The sequence below is a fragment of the Diorhabda sublineata genome, chromosome 2 (genome assembly GCF_026230105.1).
Source record: "Diorhabda sublineata isolate icDioSubl1.1 chromosome 2, icDioSubl1.1, whole genome shotgun sequence".
Lineage (NCBI taxonomy): Eukaryota > Metazoa > Arthropoda > Insecta > Coleoptera > Chrysomelidae > Diorhabda > Diorhabda sublineata.
In genome coordinates, this window is record NC_079475.1 from 24,434,507 (window position 1) to 24,455,414 (window position 20,908).

The 20,908-nt window shown below is 31.2% G+C and overlaps 1 protein-coding gene across 3 annotated transcripts in view; it reads left to right on the plus strand.

Moving 5' to 3' along the window:
- The window catches only part of LOC130452612 (semaphorin-2A), a 1,040,595-nt gene that overhangs the window by 828,196 nt on the left and 191,491 nt on the right, over positions 1-20,908 (plus strand). The gene's annotated exons all lie outside the window — the stretch shown is intronic.

The window sequence follows — 20,908 nt, forward strand, 5'->3', positions numbered from 1 at the left end:
CTCGTCTTCTTCGTCGCCTTGTCCATAAACATCTATTTCGTCCCGTACTAAATCACTTCCCGGACGTAAATAACTATTTCTCGAATTTAAACATATAATTCAGTTTGATTCAAAATGTATACTCAGCCATCCACAAAAGCTGTCGATGTATCTTTCAGTGAAAGTTTAATCTGATAAATGAAAGCTTTTAAAAAACTTTAACAGCTTAAAGTTAACGCCCTGAACCTGTTAATTGGATTTGGTGTTTTTTCGCAAATCGATGCCACTGGATTATCGCTAATGTTCATTCGCTGTTGGATATTTATGCTAACATCAACGTTTTACTGGAGTTATGTTTTACAAACAGAATATTATTGATATAATTTACTTATAATTGATGATTGATTAATTTTACTTTGAAGAATTAAGAGGAAGTTTATAGAAACACAGATGTTTGAGAAGAAAAATTTACTACAATATGTACCCGTTTAGATGTAAGCATCTGTTTTCCTGCGTTCTATCCAAATTCACTTTGTAGTGTTTCATAAACAAACAGTAATATCCGTCAACTCTTTTCTTTGTTGTTAATATTAGTTGATTTTGTTTAGGATGCATCTGCAAATATCGGTTTTATTCCTCTCAAAATACCCTATATAGATAGATCAGATAATTTACCGTAGTTACCGTATAATGAATCAATATCATCTGGATAAATAATATATACTCCCCTTGAAGTATTACTTGGATACTCTCTGAAGCAGTTCAAAGGGACAAGTTCATTTATTAACCTTATTCCTCCATAACTATTAATTTCACAATTATTCATTGATATAATTAGCTTTTTAAATGGATACAGTGTAGAGCTTCAAAATAGCTCCATAACCTTGCTAATTTCTGATTTTGTTAATTGAAGGTACTACGATCGCTTAGGAATTCCTTTTCAGTCATAATTTTCCATTTAGAACTATCTCAGTGACTTGTTGGTCTGCCATAACCTTTATAATGTCACTCATAACTTCTTCAAAATTTGTTTGACCAGATACTTTATCATACCATGTCTTCTTGTGTCGTGCCGTTATTAGTCGTTGACTCCCTGGTTGGCGATAGCTATTTTAACGTTTTTCGTATTTATTTACACTCTTTCTATTCGTGGAGTGAATTAATAAACATTTAATTGTTCTTTTCACTAGGACTATTTATTTACAACTACCTGAACTGCGTTCTCACAAATCATTCACATACCTAAATAAAGTCAGCTACAAATAAACATTGAACGAGTTCCGTCATTTATAAAAAAATGTGAAAGACGCCGCGCGAATTCGCCGAATTTTAAAATGCTATTATAACTGAACAGGGCCGGTTTAAGTTCTCACTTCGCGAACTTGTTCGTAACACTATCAAATTGCCTACCATAGCTTTATTTACTGATGCGTAGAATAACTGAGTTGTTGATTTTCCGAATCATTGACGAAGATTTTTACTACGATTTAGTGCTTCTCCTACCCATTATTTTGGGGTATATTTCTTATTCTTCGTTGATATTTTCTTGTTAATTAAGTGATATTGAACTTGATTAATTTGATCTGATTATTTTGTGCTTATTTTCTTAGAAAATATTTTTTCTTATTCTTAATTCAAGAAAGATTTTATAACTATTCTGAATTTAAAGATCGATCATATTATTCATTTAATTTGGCAATTACTTTTTTAGTGAATTATTCAAATACTTAATACTGTATTGTAATTATTGTAATAATGATGTAAACAATTTATATCATAACACAGTATTATGAAGTAACTTATAAACGTTAATAGTAGTACTGCAGTTCAAAACATTTGAAATATTTACAGGGGTAGAATTAGACACGAGAATTTTTATCTGTTTGGTATGTGATTGATAAGTACATTGCAATTTATTCATTTGAAAATAAGAAAAATATGATACAATATGAAATTAAATATTGTATCACACAACTGTGAATTGTCAATAACCTATTAGTGACCAACTTCAACTAAATCTGTATTTACTACAATTCAACATTTTCTGAGAAAACAATATTCATCTTTTAGATAAACTTTTAATGTTGAAAGAGTGAAGGTAAAAAATGCTGAACAGTTGGTTTAGTTGACAATATCATGTGACTCATAGTGAAAGTGATTTGGGTAATTCTCTTTTTTGCCGGTTACCTGCTTGACTTCATTAAGAAAAAAGAAAAATTATTTTTCCCCTAAAACAGCTATAAGTATCATATTAATGAATCTCTTCTATTACTATGGTTAAAAAATTATGATCAAATTATGATGGAACTTGAGCTGCTTTTTTTTCAGGAGAAACTGCAAAACTTTTTCATATTTTGTTATAAATCTATTATCTACAGGCCGAATTCAATTTTACAACGGAAATATGTGAAAAAATTTATATTCTTGATATATTGAGAATATAAATTGAATAAACTCAACATAAATGTCCTGTGAATTAAGTGACAATAATGTCGTTACAGTTTTGATAAATTGTATTATAGGGCCCCAAAATCTACGATTAGGTATTCCAAAAAGAATCTCGACTCAAATGATACTAGTTCATGTAGAAAAAATCGATTTGATCGACCAGTTCATTTCCACACGTAGAATTGGAATAATGTCCAGAAGTATATGTGGCTTTATTTTATTTGTCATTTATATTTGTAGGTTCCAAGGATGGGTATTGCATAGGCTGTTAGGTTCAAACTTAGTCCTTTTGCAATGACAGAGGGAATGTGCTCTGTACATTCTTCAGTATTATGGTCATGAATCACACCTAACTTGTATAGTTAAATGGTGAAAAGGGAATCCAAATATAAAATGTGTGTATCATATAAAAACCTAACAATTTACTTATGTAAGAAATACAATATGTCACACCATTCGAAATGTTTTTTGGGTACTATCAACTATAAAATATAAATTGTTGATTGATGTTCGGTAAAAAAATGGATGAAAGATATTAGTCAAAAACTTAGATCTAATTCACTCTGTGAATTAATAATTTTGTGATTACTTTCAAAACAATGTGATAAAATTGTTAGCAAATAAATAGAATTTTTTTCTAACTGATCACTAAAAATTACATATTTGGAATTCCAAAACAATGTGGCCTCTATTTTATTCACTGGAACAACAGTTATTCTTTCTTGAGGGCAACCCCATGGTTTCGATTATATGTCTGTTTCTGAGGTTTTATGATGTATGTATGTTTTTCGAATACATTTTTTTTCTAATTACTCTTTTTTCGCTCTTGATACACTCATTGATTCTTTCGCCTTTTTATTTAAGGTTTCATCATCCTACGTTAAAATAAACGTTTTTCGTAAATTGAATCAAAATACTCACCATGAAACCCTCCAATAACTATTCATTCTTGACTCGTAATACCTATGAACATAAAATAGGCTTCACTTATCCTCTGTAATCCGTTAAAAACGGCGAAATATCCCTTGTGAGCTTTGAGAAAAATGATTTTTGCAAAAGTTTTTTAATTTGCATTATGATGGAAAATGTTTCAGTGCTAATGAACAAAACGTGGATTCGTGCTATTATCCTGCATATGCATAAATTAAGAGGTTTTTCATTTTAGCTGAATACAAAATTTACATTACAATTTTATACCAATATCAGTTATTTGATAAGCAAAATGCAAAAATAGATTTGTGCCTGTGTAATCAAAACAGTATTATTTTAAAAAGGTTATTAGTAAGGTATACTATACATTTATTTGCAAAAATTGCAAGATGGTTCTAGTGAAAAGGAATGATACAAATTTTATGATGATAAGAAATGCTTGTGCACGAACTGGTAGATGTAGCTCCAAACATTTTTGAAGCCTTCTACAACATCAAGTCTACCAACTAAAACCCTAACCTCATTTTCTTATCTGAAGCCATACGAAATTTACGATTATTATTACTTCATTACTTTTTTTCACTGGCTATATGCTTTCTTATTGCCTCTGTTAACTTATGTTCATCCATTCTGGAGACTTCTCTAATTTTTTCCTTCCAATTCTCTTATGACTCCCTTTCTTCGTATATATTTGTTTGCAGCATCCCAGATCAACTTCCTATCAACAATATGTTCGATGATTGTCTCTTGCCGGAAATTTCCTAGAAACTGCGTACACCTCACACACCAGATGAAAATCTATTCGTCGGAGTTTTCCTCTTCTCAGCATGACGTAAAGTTGTTGTCTTTAGACTCAATTTTGTCCAGAAAACTGAAAACTTTGAAAATATCGTTAGAAATTGCGTGATAGTTCGTCATATTGTTTCCTTTCTGTCTACTGTCTCATATCCCAATTAACCTGTGAGTCCTTCGTCTTCTGGTTACACTGTTTCATCTGTTCTAATACCTTTAGAGGCCATGGCGGAAGTAATCGAAATGTCCGGGGCGATACGCAGTGGTTAGCAGGTCGTTGACCGACTCAACTTTCTCTCTATGTTAAAAGTCGACCAAGCCCTCTTTGTCTGACCGGGATAATTGGCTGAATTGTCATTGTCTTGTCTAGTTACCTACAGAGACTTTGACTTTTCTACATTCCATAACTTTACGCGTGGTTTAATCTAAAATACTATTACATACCACTCAGTATAATCACGTCTACCAAGTTATTCACATACACCATCAGGGAGACCCCTGTGAGCACATCTAAGCGTAGCATGTCATCATAATTGATTTTCTTCAAGTACTCGAACTGAGCCCTGTGCCGCGCTAGATGTAATTGTTTACCTTCTTCAAATAATTCTGCATCATGTGATATAAATAATAAAAAAATCGTACCAAAGTTTTGTTAAAACTTTCTAAGTTTGAATTAAATGAGTGGCTTGAGGGAAAGATGCTTCTAAATCATTTTTATTTGTAAAGACTTAGCTGGCAACATCATTCATATCTGCTTGTTGTGATCTTGATATTAATTCTGATTTTAATATGGTCCAATTCATTTTATAGAATTTGCATTTGCTCTAGGCATCTCATTAGAACCAAATTCCATGCTTTACGCTTTTCTAGCAGAGTTACATTTATAAATAAATTGATTTGTATTATTTGCATTGAATAATATTTTAAGAAGTAGGTATTATATCAGACATAATGTGAAGAAGGCTAACCACAAACTGTAAATGAACCAAGATTTTCTATCAGTAGTGACAATTAGAGTTAGTTTTGTTCAGTATTTACACAAATTGTAATCTGTAAAATCAACTCATCAACTTCAAACAAAATTTATATAATATATAAGTTAATTGTATTATTTTTAATTCAAATAAAGTTTAATAAAATGTAGTTGAGTACGCCTATGAGTCTAACCTGAAGTTAGCCGTTCCTCTAATTTGATAATTCTACACAGTTCTCTGTTATAAATCGACTCAGATGAATATTCTATTATTTAGATGTACAATATAAGGAAAATACTAAAAAATTATGTCAATTTTATATGATATAATCAAGAAGTTCTATTTCTGTGGAAGGATTACATATGATACATTGAACAAAATTTAATTATACTACACAATTCATATTATTTCTACGGAAAAGGAATCTTAACCTCACAAATAAGGAATTTTATCCATTGTCAAAGAAGTATAGGTAATATTCCTTTTTTTTTTATAAATTATTTTATATTGTTACTATTATTATTGTTATTGGCCAATAATACGTGAAGGAACTGACCTGAGATGATAATATCTTGCAATATCAGATCTAAAACTTGCATTTACTTCTGTGAATTGTCAGTAACAAATCTTCAACTCATTGGATTTTCTTAAGTCCAGATATTTATCTTCCATTCATCTTTAATAATTCGCAATTATTTTGTATTTTGATTCAAATTTAACTTCTATTTCTTATAACTTTGAACTCCCCATTCTCTTTTCTGCTGATACTCTTCTTCCAATAAATAATAATCCCCTTCTTTTTTTTCCTTAGCAACCATATAATATGACTGACTAGACTTTGCTCTTGTCTCCTCACAATGTCACTTTTCAAACACTTGTCAGTTCTTATATTTATGTTTTTAAATAAACTGTTATTTCATTAATAGTTTATTAATTTTCACTATTATGGGTCATTTTGGCAACAGTTTCATATATTTTTTTAAAAAAAATCAATCTTCCACTAAGTTTTATATTAATTTATAATTAATAACATTATTCTATGATACAAATTATGATTTGTACATATGCAATCCTTTTAGAATATGTCATTTTTAATAAATAATTCCTTATATATAAAATAACTATAATTAATTAACTTGCAAATATGAATTCAATTTCTTTTATTTTTTTTATCGATTTTCTGCCTTTAGTTTAATTATTATCTTTAGTAAAAATAATCTCAATAAATTTTCATTATGTACCTACTTGCTTTTAGATTTCTGATCATTTCAATATATATACTGGAATCTTTCGAAATGTGGATATATCGGTGTATTTTGAAAATCTTTGGACGGAGAAAATCACCAACTTGGAAGTTATGCGGAGTCTAGGGAAAGAGAAGGAAGTCATCTTTACAGTAAAAAAATGGGAACTGGAGTATTTTGGCCACCTATAAAGTCATGACAAATAACTTATTTTGCAATTGATTGTCCAATGCAAATTGGATAGTACGAGAGAACCAGGGAGAAGATGGCATTTTGGTTGCACAACCTACGTCAGTGGTTTGGAGTGTCACCTGTTCATCTGTTTAGATACGCAGTAAACAAGATAAGAATAGCCTTGTTAGTAGCCAACGTTTGAAACTTACAGCAAAAAATATTAGTCGAATTAATTTACGAAGTTTCCTCCCATTGTTTTTGATTTTCATTTTCTTCTGATTTTATAAGTTGTTGAGGTCACATTTATTTGAAATTTCAACCTTCCTAAGGATTAGTTTCGCAAATAATTACATCATCTAATCGTGATAGAATATCTATTAGCTCTATTTGATCATCAAGCTAGCTTCCTTTGTTTTTTTAGAAGCTATCCGTGGGATTTCCATTTCTAATTTGAATTTACTAATGCATACAGACCATCTACTGTGACAGACTGCTGTTGAGGGTAGCGAAACATAGAAGACTTCTGAGTTTGGTGCTTGAGAACTTGTTCTATTTTGTTATTTCCAAAAATATAATAGTGCTAAATAGATTCCCTCTCCTAGTAATCATAATGGTGATAAATCTAGATTTAATCCAAGGTCATATTTGGCAAAAAAATTATTTGTTCTTGGATGTTTGTGTTTTATAATAAAATGCAATACTCATTGAGTGGAATATTTAGGTAGTTTATTACCTTTTTTTTTTTAATTTTGATTGTATTGTAAGTTTTGGTGCTATCGAACAGATAGCACTGAAAATTTGCTACGGGGACCCAATAATGCATTTCTTCCGCGATAAGTTAGATAGCGCAACTCAGGTCAGTACCATCTGTGCTATTGTCGTCGCTTCTTCTTCGTTTGCTACTTTATTTTCTACTCCACTAAATATGTTGTTAAAACTGTAACTCACTTTGCAAGTGTTTGGTTGCTTAGTAGGAAACTCTATAAAAATTTGGCGCCGCATATTAGATTCCTCTAGATGTATACATTGTATTAACAAACACATCAAAAAAGACAATCCAATCGTTTTGGCGAGAATTTGAAGTCCCTTGTCACAATTTGGATCTAAATATTTTCTCTGAAAAACCTGCAAAATGCTATTGTTATAACTAATGTAAATGAATCATTTAATCTCCAATTACTTTTCAATTAGCTTCGGCAACGTTGTAATAAATTTCTGTCTTTGGGTATTTAGATCTATGTGAGTAAAAGGACTTTGGTGGTTGTGTACGGTGGTTTGTTATATAATTTTGCGTGTGGTCATCAGAGCATAACATTAGGGGTGAATCGAACCGTAGACAACGCGTGAACGTTAGTTAACAAGCCTTGGCAAACTGTAAAGGTGATGTGCTATTCCGAAATCTCAAATTGCCGACCTTCATTTGTCGTGTCCTTAAAGGGTTGAATGTATTTCCTGTCTAAGTCCCTCTTTTTTTCCATTGTGAATAATTTTCTCAAATATTCATATTACATTTGCTAAACAGTTTCACATCTACATACCCAGTGTGTCGGATTTAAGATTTCTATATTTGCTTTATTTTCAGAAATTAAAAAATCTATAGGATGATGGAACGCATTTTTAGAAATTAAACAATTGAATAATTGAAATTTCTATTCGGCTTATCACAAGTTAACAAATAAATCAGTAGGTTATTAGATCCATATCAAAATTTATTGGAAAAATACATCGATTACAATTTTTGAAAAACGATATCTAGACATCTTATAAATAAACTTCTTTCGTAGTATATAGTAAACTAAGTAATATCAAAAATCAAATACTCTGATGTCGAAAAAAAGGGGGAAACATTAAGATATTTACTAGTATTCATTCTTGGATTTAGATTAATCTCGATTATATAGAGAGTGCTATAATCGAGCAAAAAAGACTGTGTCAAAAATGTGCCAAGAGGATCAAGAATAATCGAAATAACATTGCAATGGACGAAGTTTTTGTTGATATTTTTCTTCCTCGATACATTAGATAGCGCTATTGACGTTGCGTCTTCTTCGTTTGCTAGCGCTACTTTCTGAATTTTGTTTTCTACTCTACTAAACAAGCTGCTAAAACTGTTTATATTTTGAAAACAGGTGGCACATTGTAACTGCTTATTATTGAAACTTAAATGTACCAGTGGTGCACGAGGTGTTCACAATAGTACTAAGTGCAAAATAGTGACATGTCGATTGGTTAGAAATTTAGTTATGGACTCTCGTCAACTGTCCGAATCGAGGAAAATGCGTGTAATATTCGAAAATTTGTTGTCAAGACCATCGAGTTACAATTGATAAACTGTCAGGAAGTAGTTCATTATCTTGGAGAAGTGTTCAGATGAATTGGAATCTGTTTTGAAAGAACGGCTTATTACCCATAATCAAAGCAACAGCCAAGTCGATATATCCCCGTCCAAAAAATGGTATCGAGTCAAATTAAACATAAAAACAATGCTAATTTGCTTTTGTAAAGTAAAGAGAGCAGTACATGCAAAGTTTGTTCTCCCATGTCAGAGCGTCAATCAACTTTTTTCTTTGGTTTTAAGAAAATTGCGCATAAATATTCATGGAAGAAGACCCGAGGCAGATAGGAGACAGATTCTTCTACTATAATAAGGAACCTGCACACACGACTATCTATATTTAACTGTCTTTGGATGAAATGACATTGTTATTTTGCCTGAAATTTTGTCAAAGAACCTCTCAACAAATAACGTTCATCCGAGTATTCATGTTAAAATTTTGGCTAAGAATTGATCTTCCAACTCAGCGTTAAGATTATTCACTATAGACCAATTCTTTGCATGGTACATGAACATTCCGATATTAGATGCATGTCCCTGTTACAAATAAATCAGTGTCAGTGAAGAGAAGACAGTTCCATGGTAAACAGTGGAGTTAGATTTGCACAGAATTTTATTTAAGTTTAAACTTTTAGATTCACTAATCAACATACACGTTATATATGAAATGTAGAGCTTAGGACAAAAATTTTGTCAATACTGGTTAATAGCAATTTAAGAACTTATTCTTTCTTTGATTTCTATGGCAAATACGAGAAATTAATTTCTATTATTGAGTAAGATTTCTGTGGATAGTTGTCTTTCCTTGTCAACCTTTTTTGTCTTTTGCCTTTAAAATTTGCATGTTGTAATCTCCGTTAATTAGACTTCTTATTTATTCTCAAAGTTGGTAGGTTCAAACACCCATTTCATGGGACAAAATAACTGGAGAGACTTCACTGACAGGATAATCTTCAACTAGCTGTAGGGAAAGTAGGAGAACATTGGACAGTCGGAACAATCCAACTCACAAATTACCAACTCACAACTCGTGTATTTTTTAAATTTCTATACAAGAATATATTAGTTAAGCTAATGGCAACACCGCTCAACCAAATGCCATTTGGTTCAGTTGTCAAAATAACATGTAATGCGTTTTGTCAGTGCTGAGGTGAAAAATTTGTGTGATTTCGAAAAAATAATTATGCAATTAGTGAGAGAGCGTAAGTTTCTTTGTACACATCTAGTTATATGTTTATTGAAGTTTATTTAAGCTATAAATTGTATTGGATATTCGACAACAAAAAGGACATTTGAGTTTATTTCGAAAATGAGAATATTAAGAATGTTGATGTTTTGATGGTATTGTTTTCATGTTTTAAAGAGTGGATTAAATTGATTTTAACTTCTAGTTTATTTGGTGGAGTAAGATATTTATAATGCAAGTTTTGATGGTAATAGTACTCCAAATTCCAGCAGTTAGGAATATATTATATATATCCTACAGGGGTACCCAAACCACCCGAACGATGGGAGGTTTGAGTACTTTTGACAGGTTTCAGAAATTATTTTGTAACTCTGAGTTTTATTACAATTTGTATGGAAAAGTGCCCAATGCTGCTCCATCTCCTCTACCCAAAAATTTGCGAAATGCATTGATAAACCACCACCTAGTATAATGTTCTTATACTTAATGTTTACAAAATGTTAAATTCTGTTTGTGTTTTCCAATTTTATATAGATCCGAGCCTGAAACTGCTACATTATTTACTAACAGCATAAACCCCAATTACCGCGTCTGAACATTATTAAACACACGAGACGTATACATATTATTGGTGTTATTGCACTCAGTAGTATGTGACACAATAAAATAATATTATTTATTGGCACTTTGTAATAATATTCTCTAGGTTTAAATACGATCATAGTTTGAATTATGAAATGTTAAGCACATCATAACAAAGATCATTATGTGAGAAATGCATTTTGAATTATTTATAAACCGAACTACACTGTTAAAATAGTTATTCAGGCAACTTGTACAAAAATTTACTGTATATTGCACCCGATGTTAAATTGAAGACGTTTTACATGAGTTGCCTATCATATTTTTTTATATTCACGCAAAAACCGAAGAAATGTTTTAATCAGGGCACTAAGTGTTTAAAAAATAAAAAGCGTAATCTGATTAGAAGTAAAATATACAAGTTCAACTCTACTATATTAATGATTATTATTACCATGACGTTGTTCCACCAGCTGTTGTAAAACGATGAGGTTGCGTTCTTTTGTGTGTTTTGTCCAATTTTGTTTATGAGGGATCTACATTTCTTTCAGTTATTGTAGCCTCTCTCCATTTTAAGTTTATCTGTTGCAGTTCTTTCTCGATAGTTCTTCTCTATGTCTACATCTCTGCTATTTTTTACCCGTTGTATTGTACTTGATACTTATCTGATTATATAGAGTGGTATATATGAAATTAACGGACCGCAACATTCAGTATTGCCGATCACGCTGCCAATCATAATCTTGACATGAATATTAATAATATAAAATTGTTGAAAAATGTATCCAAGAATAAATTGTTGGATGCATTGCTAAATGTAAGAGTAGCTTAGATAGGGACAAAGGGCCAATTCCTTATAGCCCACTCTATAGTTTAGTAGTCAAGGAATAAATGTGAAGATTTCCTCCAAGGAGGTTTTCCTGCTGGAAATAATTTTCGTGGGAGAAGGCTTATTAGTGGGAAAAATTAGTATAAAATAGGTAAGTCAACTCATCACGTTTTAGTTTACCTTCATTCCCTGATAACTTGGTTATCGAAACGATCGTCAGACAGTGTAATTTTGAGCGTTGGTGTAGTGGTGGTGTAAACAGTGTGTTGAATATGAATAACACCAACGGTTCCAGAAATTCCAACTTGCCAAATGATTATTCTACGTATCCCTTCGCTACTGTCGATGGTCTTCAAACCAACCTGTCGTTTGAGCTCTAGTATATCTGCTCTAGTATCAGCAGTACTCCTAAGGATCTCTTGAAATAGTACCTTAGATTTAGTTCGGGATTCTCTAAATGTAGAAATTTTTCATTTCATTTCCAATTTATCGTGTTATACAAAGGCTGACTTTTTTGCTAGGCCTCTGACTCTTTTATGAATACAGCTAGGAACTGGCTTGCCAATAATAAAAGCTCATATATCTAACTATCAAATTCAACCGTATCAAGCAACGAGTCGTGATTTAACCCTTGTGATTGAAAATGTTGTTCAACGCAAATTTTGTGAATACATCAATGGACTTTGAAGTATCATATAGCATATTCTGAAGGTGATTCCATAGTACTCACAACACACATGCAAATTTATGATCTTTTGAGTAGTTACTTCTCTCAATTGATCTGATCAAGATTCTTCTTGGGTTTCTACTCTTATTTCTTCTTCTTTCGACAATAATCTGGTGAGATTTTACTGATAGTGTACAGTAGTAGAAAAAAGATTCAATATTAGACAGGTCTTGTCCTACATTTTACACATAGAATATGTTGACGTGTATTTGTTTTATGACTATATTTTTTCTGAAATAACTTCTGACAGTAAATTAATTCCAACCCACTAATTTGATTACTTTCATCTAGTGTCCATTATAAACTTTATAACTACGTCGTAGAAAGTGCATGCACGAGACTTTAACCATATCCATCAATTAAACAGGTACGTTAGTTTGTTGCACGTACTATATAGGTTTCTCTCGAAGGTATTAAAGTATATTACTAACGGTAGAACTTTCCTATATATGTATATCATATAAATTTTGACGAAGTCGCCGGGATCCTGAATCCTGCCTTCGGCTGTACATGAATTCATGCACTGTTGGAAAAAGGGGCTAAGTATCATTTGGGGTGGTGATTATATGAAAGTGAGGGCATATGTGTATTTCTCATCATTTTGTAATCAAATATCAGCAACTGTGATTTCACGCGGTTTAGTAATCGATGCTTAAAAGTTCTATTATTAGATTTTCAAAGAAATATCGAGGGAAACTTGTACTAGTCTACTGAAGGGAATATAAATAGTTTTTTGTTATTGGATACATTGAAATTTGTTCACCACTTGATTATAGGAGGTATGCTCATACGAGGTAAAGTGGAAAAGTTTTAAAAGTTCCAATTTACCTGTTGATTTAAAAAAACTAAGTAATTTTGGAATATGAAAGTGGTAGGGATAGGTCAAATAGTACTTGTCAAAAAGTATATATTGCCAATTTCGACGACAAACAAAACCAAAACCAAGTGAAAATTCTTGTAGATGTTGTTCAGTCTTTTGTGCTTGTTATTGTTTCAATTTTATTATAGGAGTACCAAAATAAGATGATATATAAGAAATAGTGTTGAAATTCGAATTTCCCATTTACATATTTTCCTAGGTTTGTTTTCTAGTTATCGGTGTTCTTATTATCACAAATTGTTGGATTGTATTCTTTTTAATCTACAATTCACGTATAATTTAATAAATACAATTGCCAGTTTCTGAAATATTTTCTCATTGTGTAAGGTTTTTAATCCTTCAATCTTCGAGATTAATCGAAGCCTTTAAGAAGCCAGTTTTAGGTCTTGTATTGAATTTTTCTTGAGGATACAAATATACATACGTGGACATGTAACACATACAACGTATTGCAAAGTTGCTTGGAATCGACTCGACCCCATCAGTAATCAACTGCGGAAATTATTCTGTTTTATTATTATATTATATTATTTTAATATTTTATTACCAATTGTAATGCATTTTCGATGAATTATTTGTTTTATCCCTCCACATACACAAAAAACCATGACTGTAAAGTCCGACAATCTAGCAGGCCCACATGTCACACTCATTATCTCAAACCATTATTCATCAAACTGATTATTTAGCTAATCAGTAATCCTTTGTGTATGTATTTAAAAGAAGTTTGTCAATAAATATTAGTAGAATTTGTAAGTATGCTCATTCACTGTTCCTTCAATGAAGAAAGTTGTGATGAAAGTAATTTAGTCAGAAAAAATTATTAATTTATGAAAATTTCTGTACTTGAACATTAGCTCCCGTGAAAACAAACATAATTGCAATTACGTTGCTTCGTCACCTTCTGAAGTGCTACTAATTTTGACTAAGAATAAATTCTGTTTGCTTTCTGAATTCTCTGTATACGGGTTTTACTTCTGAATACTTTCTATTGTAGAAAAAATATATTTCTTGAAAATTCTCAAAACTAATTTTAGAAAATTGTCTAACCCAACCAAGCGGGCTGGACTGTAAAAAATAGAAATTTCAATCGAGAATTCAACCTTTTACAAGGGTGGTTTCACCTATTGTAGGGAACACTAAATGTTTTAATTTGGACCACACGCAGATTTTTGTCCTGCAAACCGATTTTGTCCGGGCACTGTTATTATAATTAGTATTATGTGCAATTCGATTCTGTACCGCTAAGCTTGCGGTGACATAAAATCACCAAATAAAAGTGTACCACCCCAATTTTTTAAACAACTTGTTCAACATCTTTTCTCCAATATTAAATAGAATTTTATATCCTTTTTTGCTATGTTCGGAACATCAAACCGTTGGAACGCGCACGCGCAAGGATTATAGAATCCTTTTGAATTATTTCATTTGTGCGATTAATTTCACGGAGAATATTTGCCAAAACGATAAAATCAGAATAAATTCGGAATTGTATTCTTGCACGATTCCCATTGATATGGCTGCAGAAACAATTAGTTTAGATAATTTTAGAAATTAATTGGGTTGCAATTTTGTAAATGTTTGTTTATCAGTAGACATAATGTACGTTTGGTTAATTAAAAAAAATTATAATAGTGTATTATAAGAGGGTGGTTTAATAGGTGATTTTTGAATGAGAAAGTTACTGAACTGTAAAAAAATATTTCATTATTATATTGATTCCATAAAAAACGTGTTTGTTTAAGCTATTCTGCTTTAAGCTGTTCCTTCTTTTGTTTGTATCGCATATTAAACCTTCGAATTTGGTTTTCGTTCCCATAACTCAATGTGACCATTTCTATCAATTTCGAAGAATTTCATGCTTCACTTCACTAACACATTTATAAATCTTTTGAAATCTAGTTTTCATTATGTGATAAGCCATTTTTCCATCCTGTGCAACTCTTTTTTATCGATGTATAGACTCGAAAATATGAGAAAAAGTTTAAAATGACAATATCAACTATACTCAGTGAATTAAAAAAGATATTTTCGGTGATGTATCGCGTTTTGGTGATAAATTTGACTGATGTTCATTTCGCCACTGAATAATCTTTTTTATGACGGCTTTTGTGTTTTAATATCTATTTGTACGCATGTAATGGTATCTTCACAATCGGCTAAATGGCGTGTTTGTTATTCTATCTACTGATAGCATGTCATATCATCGAGACCTCTATCACTTTTAAAGTTAATTGATGTTTTTTTTATTAACATTTATGTTTCGTTCGATATTAATACATACAAATGAATCATTGCCTATTTTCAATTAATAAACAAGTATGAGCTGACTTATATTTATGTGCATTCACATATTCAAAAATACAGAAATTCTCCATATCTCCATAACTAATTCTTTCCAATGAAGTAAAATATTTGAGATAAAACAATTACTTGGAACAATCATCTAGATAGGTAACATATCACTTGCTTGGTAATCAAAAATTGAAAAAACAACAGCTGAGTATTACAGTATCAATGTCAACCTGCCCCACCACCGTCTCCGAGGCGTTGCTTAGCTTGCTTCCCCGTCACCTTATAGTGAATACAGAGGCATTTAGCGATGCCTGCAGGCTTATCCAGATAAAAAAACAGCACCGCCAAACCAAATATATAGCACGATGAACACAGCCAACCTATTCGTAGTGGCAATCAATGACATCCAATCATAGCAAGTTTGAAAGTTATCTCTCTGGTATACAGTTCGAAGCTAGCGCGAGGAACTGGATTGAGCATTTCTGGAAATTTTAGGAAAATCTCCATTTTTCATGCAGACCTGCTAACAATAAACGAATGTGCTCAGGATTATTGGGATAAGAACCTCTCTTGATAGCGCATTTACGGTCACAGATTGCCAAGCGACATAGAAGGTCCTGAAGACTATTTAGTGCACGTCCAAGCTAACGTCGAAGTTTAAACAATGTAGATATTTTTGCCAAACGATTCTATATTTTGAACCAGAGCCCTCCTCATGAGGTGCCAAATCAATGGAATGACTAAAGAATCAGATGGAGTCTGATTGAAGTAAAACTCCAGGCCTAGGACAATTCCTAAGATTCCTAAACATATCATCCAAGAAGTCTGAGAAACTTATCGTAATTATCAGAAACGACAATAAATTGGTCGGTCTTCTGCATTTAGTTACTACACAGAAAGGAACAAGACAACTGCATATTATGAGAGCAAGCCATGAAAGCAACTTTGCATCTACTCTGTGAATGTCATTTTCATTTCATAAAAAGGCTTAAGTACCTCGAAGGAGTAGAACTAACATCTTGGGAAGGAAAACGTAATAAACCCAGATAAATTTGAGTCTGCGTTATTTGAAAGCAGAATAATGAGTAGTCGAAATTAAAGAAATTAAAGCGACTTGAAATCCTGCATGATTCTTTGACAACAGTCGACTTCACGGTACGTGGAAGATGACATGCAAAGTGTTACATTGAAAATCATAAAAGTTACGTTCAATAAATTAAAGATGTTTCGGTAGTTTTTCGAGATGCGGTTTAATAAGATTTGTTAGTATTCAAACTCAGGCATGAAGAAGAATCTCGTTTGTAATGTCTTGTCTTTAAAATACAAATCTATTCATATTGTTCTAAACGATTCGATAATATTCTTAGTCATTCAGTTATATACGGCAGCAGATTAACGGGGTAGGAAAACCTCTTTTTTGACTGAAATATGGAAACTATAGACCACGAGATGTTTCACAATTATTAATACTGTATTCAGCAAAATATATTTGAACCATCTATACTTCTAGATAATTTCCGCAATGTTCAAATTGCGAATAAATCAACTTCAATTGTAATAATTGAATGCAGCAATTATTTGTGCATAAAAGAGACTGTCAATATCTGGAATATTGTACTTGTCCCGGATTTGAATGGAACTAAAATCCATAGAAAACGCTCCCCAATTCTTATATTCAAATGCAGTCAGCGAAAAGATATAAAAATTAAAAGCTTTGTTCTTAACACCAATAAAGAATTAAGCATCCATTGTCGAATTCTGAGGTGTGAAAATTGTGGTTTCCATTGCACTCGTCCGCATCCTTTGTATTTTTGAAAAAGCTTTGTTGTATATTTACCCCTTTATTTGCACTTTGCATCCGTACGGTTTATAAGAACCTGCCCCTATAGACCCACTCGAACGAGATATAGAAAAAAATCTTTTTGTAGGGTGGCGAGGTCATTAATTAAAATAAGAAACTAGAAAGGGGAGATATCGAAAAGCAATATTGAAGATCGAGAGAAAGAGAGAGGGAAAGAGAGGTTCGTTGGGACGTTTGTGATTGGGATAGGGAACTTGTTTATGAGGGTTTAGCTTTGATATAGAAAAAAATTCCTCTAAAGAGCTGGAATTGTGGTGGTTTTGGGGTTTGTAAGTTACGTCAACTGTTTGTAGTGCGAAAAATGAAAATGTTGGGAGCAAAAAAATGACTCGAGGTACCAAACAGCTTTTGGAGATATAAGAGCCTCAGTTTTCATAGTCAGTAAATTTGGCTGATGAACAAGTTGGCCAGGTTACCAGAATAATTCTAATAATTGATTGGAGGGATTATCAATTTCGTACAGTATCTTTTCCAATCAGAAATCATTCATATTTTTGAATTTTTTGATAGTTTTGATTTCGCTTTTATTACAAATAGTTATTAGCGACCGGATATTCCACAAATTTTGTAATTATTATTTATTATCAAATATGATCAGTTTAGTATTGCAGTCTTAGTCTTGGTATTGTACTTGCACATTTCAATGTAAATATCTTTCTTCAACTTGACGTCACTTAACTGTATAAAAACTTATCTTAGGTATATAAAACCTTCATTTTCTTCATTCATAGCCTTTGACAAAGTTTTTCTTTTGTCTTAGTTTAATGTAAAGCGGAGACCAAAAGATTCGTTATTCGTTATTCGTTACATTTATGGTTTAAGTAGTAAACCACATTGCGAATTCTATTTAAAAAAATACGAAATCTTAAGTCTTCCCACTATTTTCATTTTAGAATCCGTTTGTTTGGTTCTCAAACACTCTCACAACTCACCTGAGAGACCCATTCATAACTAAAAATATTGGAAATTTACTTAACACTAGCCAATTCTGATCTGGTAAAAAATTCCATCATCTTCAGTGCCAAAATTTATATCAGCTACCTTCAGAATTAAAAATGGCAAATACATTCCGGAGATTGACAAGGTATTTCTGTTTTAAAATTGAAAAGTTTTAAAGACAAAATGAGAAAGCTTATCTACTTCTCTCTTTACTGGATCTCTGATTACAACACAAAAATATATGAAATAAGCCTTTTACACATCTGTAGAAAATGATCTAGTTTGAACCTTCACCACAAAATCTCCAATTTGTCGCCAAAAAAGTTTTCTCAATTATCCAGAACCATTCGTTTAAAATTCAAACATAAACTAAATAAGTGAATAAATAACCCATTCTAGAAAATATTTCTCATCATAAATACAGGCTTATTTAATAACCCCTTATGAAATATACTACCTGCGAAAAAAATGGATCTAAATAATATTTTGAATAATGATACATACATATGAGGAATTTATTTATTACAAAAATCATGCAGGCCAGTGTAATTAGACTCTCTTGAAAAATGCCTCTCTGATATCAACAATTTTGTTATCATCAATTCAAAGGAAATAAAGTGTTGAAAGATAACAGACAGCATAGCTTGAATATCATTTTCAACTTCATAGAATGGATATTTTCTAAACATTTTTGCTATATATAAGCTAAAACCTTTGAAAATGATTGAGAGAAAATATTAGTAGGTTGAAACTCATTGGAAAAGGAAGAGAGTGTAACAAAAATGGATAAAACAATAATTTACCGATTTTTTCAAGGCAAAAACAATTTATCCCAAAAAAGGTTGAATATCAAAGTTGCAGTTAATTTGAAATTCTACTACTTTTGCATTCAGACTTCTCTCGCCTAACCTTAAAATTTATGCAAATATTTCAAATTCTTTCTGTTTTTATTTTTATCTTTTAAAAATAAAATTTTTTACGAAACTCTCCGAAAACTTACCTCTTTATGTCCCGAACACATTTGATTTTTTCTATTTGAAACCATTTTTTCACCCTATTTTGACTGATTTTCAACAAATCTCCCACAAATGTTTTTATCGAAATCTCTACTATCAGATTGTGTGAAAAAATGTGGCATTGTTATGATAAATTTTGATAATACAAAAAATTTATTATTAATCATTATTTACAATATTTACATATTTATTGAAATTTCTATTTTAATTACTTGAAAAACTGAGATTCCATGTTACATTGATAAACAACAAAGCAATAAAAGTATAATATTTTCAAGTTTTTGTTATTTCTTTCCTGAGAAAATTTACTATGGTAATGTTTTCTTTACAACATTAAAAACCAACCGACTTTTTTGAAAAAGCCTATATTTTGAGATGAGATTTTTACATTGAAAATTAGGGGGCTCCTTCGATATTAATTCAAAGTGGAGTTTTTACCGAAATTATTAAAAAATTTTTTCAAAAGATAAAAATAAAAAATGAAACTTGATTATTTGAACTTTTAAAATATTTTTCAAATAATTTTGAGGTTTTGTGTTGAAAGTGTTAATTTTTTATTACGTATAACTTCCCTACTTTTTCCATAGGACTTGTCCGATGGTGATATTCATATTTAACAAATCGTTTACTTTACCATTACACCTACACTCACAATTACACTCTATGACGCGCGTTTCGATAACAAGCATAGGACTTTTACCGTAAATCGAGATATACCGTTTTTTGCCCTTAAAAACACATGTTCCGACTTCACATCGCCCGTCAATTATTTTTCCTTTCATTTTTGTTATATTATCTTCATTTCTCAATGGGTTTCATCCTACTACTATTTTTTTTGTATTTCAAAAATTATCGCTCCTGGTCTAACAGCTTTACAAATATATATTTTCCAAATTTATCTAGAGGAGCGCTGGAAAATTATTATTCACTTCGGTAAATTAAGCTTTGTGAGTCTTCTGTCGATTTCTATCTTTAATTAGTTGTCAAATCTTATAAATAATAGGATGAAAATTTATTATACATTTGAGCATAATTGTTCAGTTAAATCAAAAAAAAAATTGTTGGAAAGACAACAAATTCCATGCATTAAGAATACTTTCATTGGCAAATTGTATTGTAATTATAATCGGATTAAATAAAATGGAAAATGAAATCTATCATGTTTTTCTATCTTTTTATTTGATTTTAATATATTTTCAATTTCAACACAAATAATTACTTCCATGGAACATTTTGTATCTTTAACCTCTAAAGCGGAAATCCCAGTTTCATGTGTCGCGTTCTATTCAAAAGTCTTTCTCAACATGATCCCTCAGGACTGAACTACACTGGAACTTTTAACTGTAACAAAAACAAATTTATTACACGAAAAAGAACTAGAAAAAGCCTCCAGATTGCAAAGAAAATTGCAAAGGGCTCAAGAATCAATTTTGCCAGCATCTTGGGTAATATAAGTTGATCGTAGAAGATTATTCTATCGATATTAGTTTTCAAAATACTTTAGAAATTTCATTTGTAGTTTTATACGTACATATTTTCTGTATTTAAAGAAATGCAGATAAGAATATTTCGTGGAATAGACTCGGGATTTTGTAATGTAATCACTTCTTTACTAAAAATAAGACTAAAGATGTTAGTTAAATTCAAAGTTTGGAGACATGAAAATAAAGATAACAGATTCAGGAAGCAGAGTTAAATATAATAAATATTTATTCTT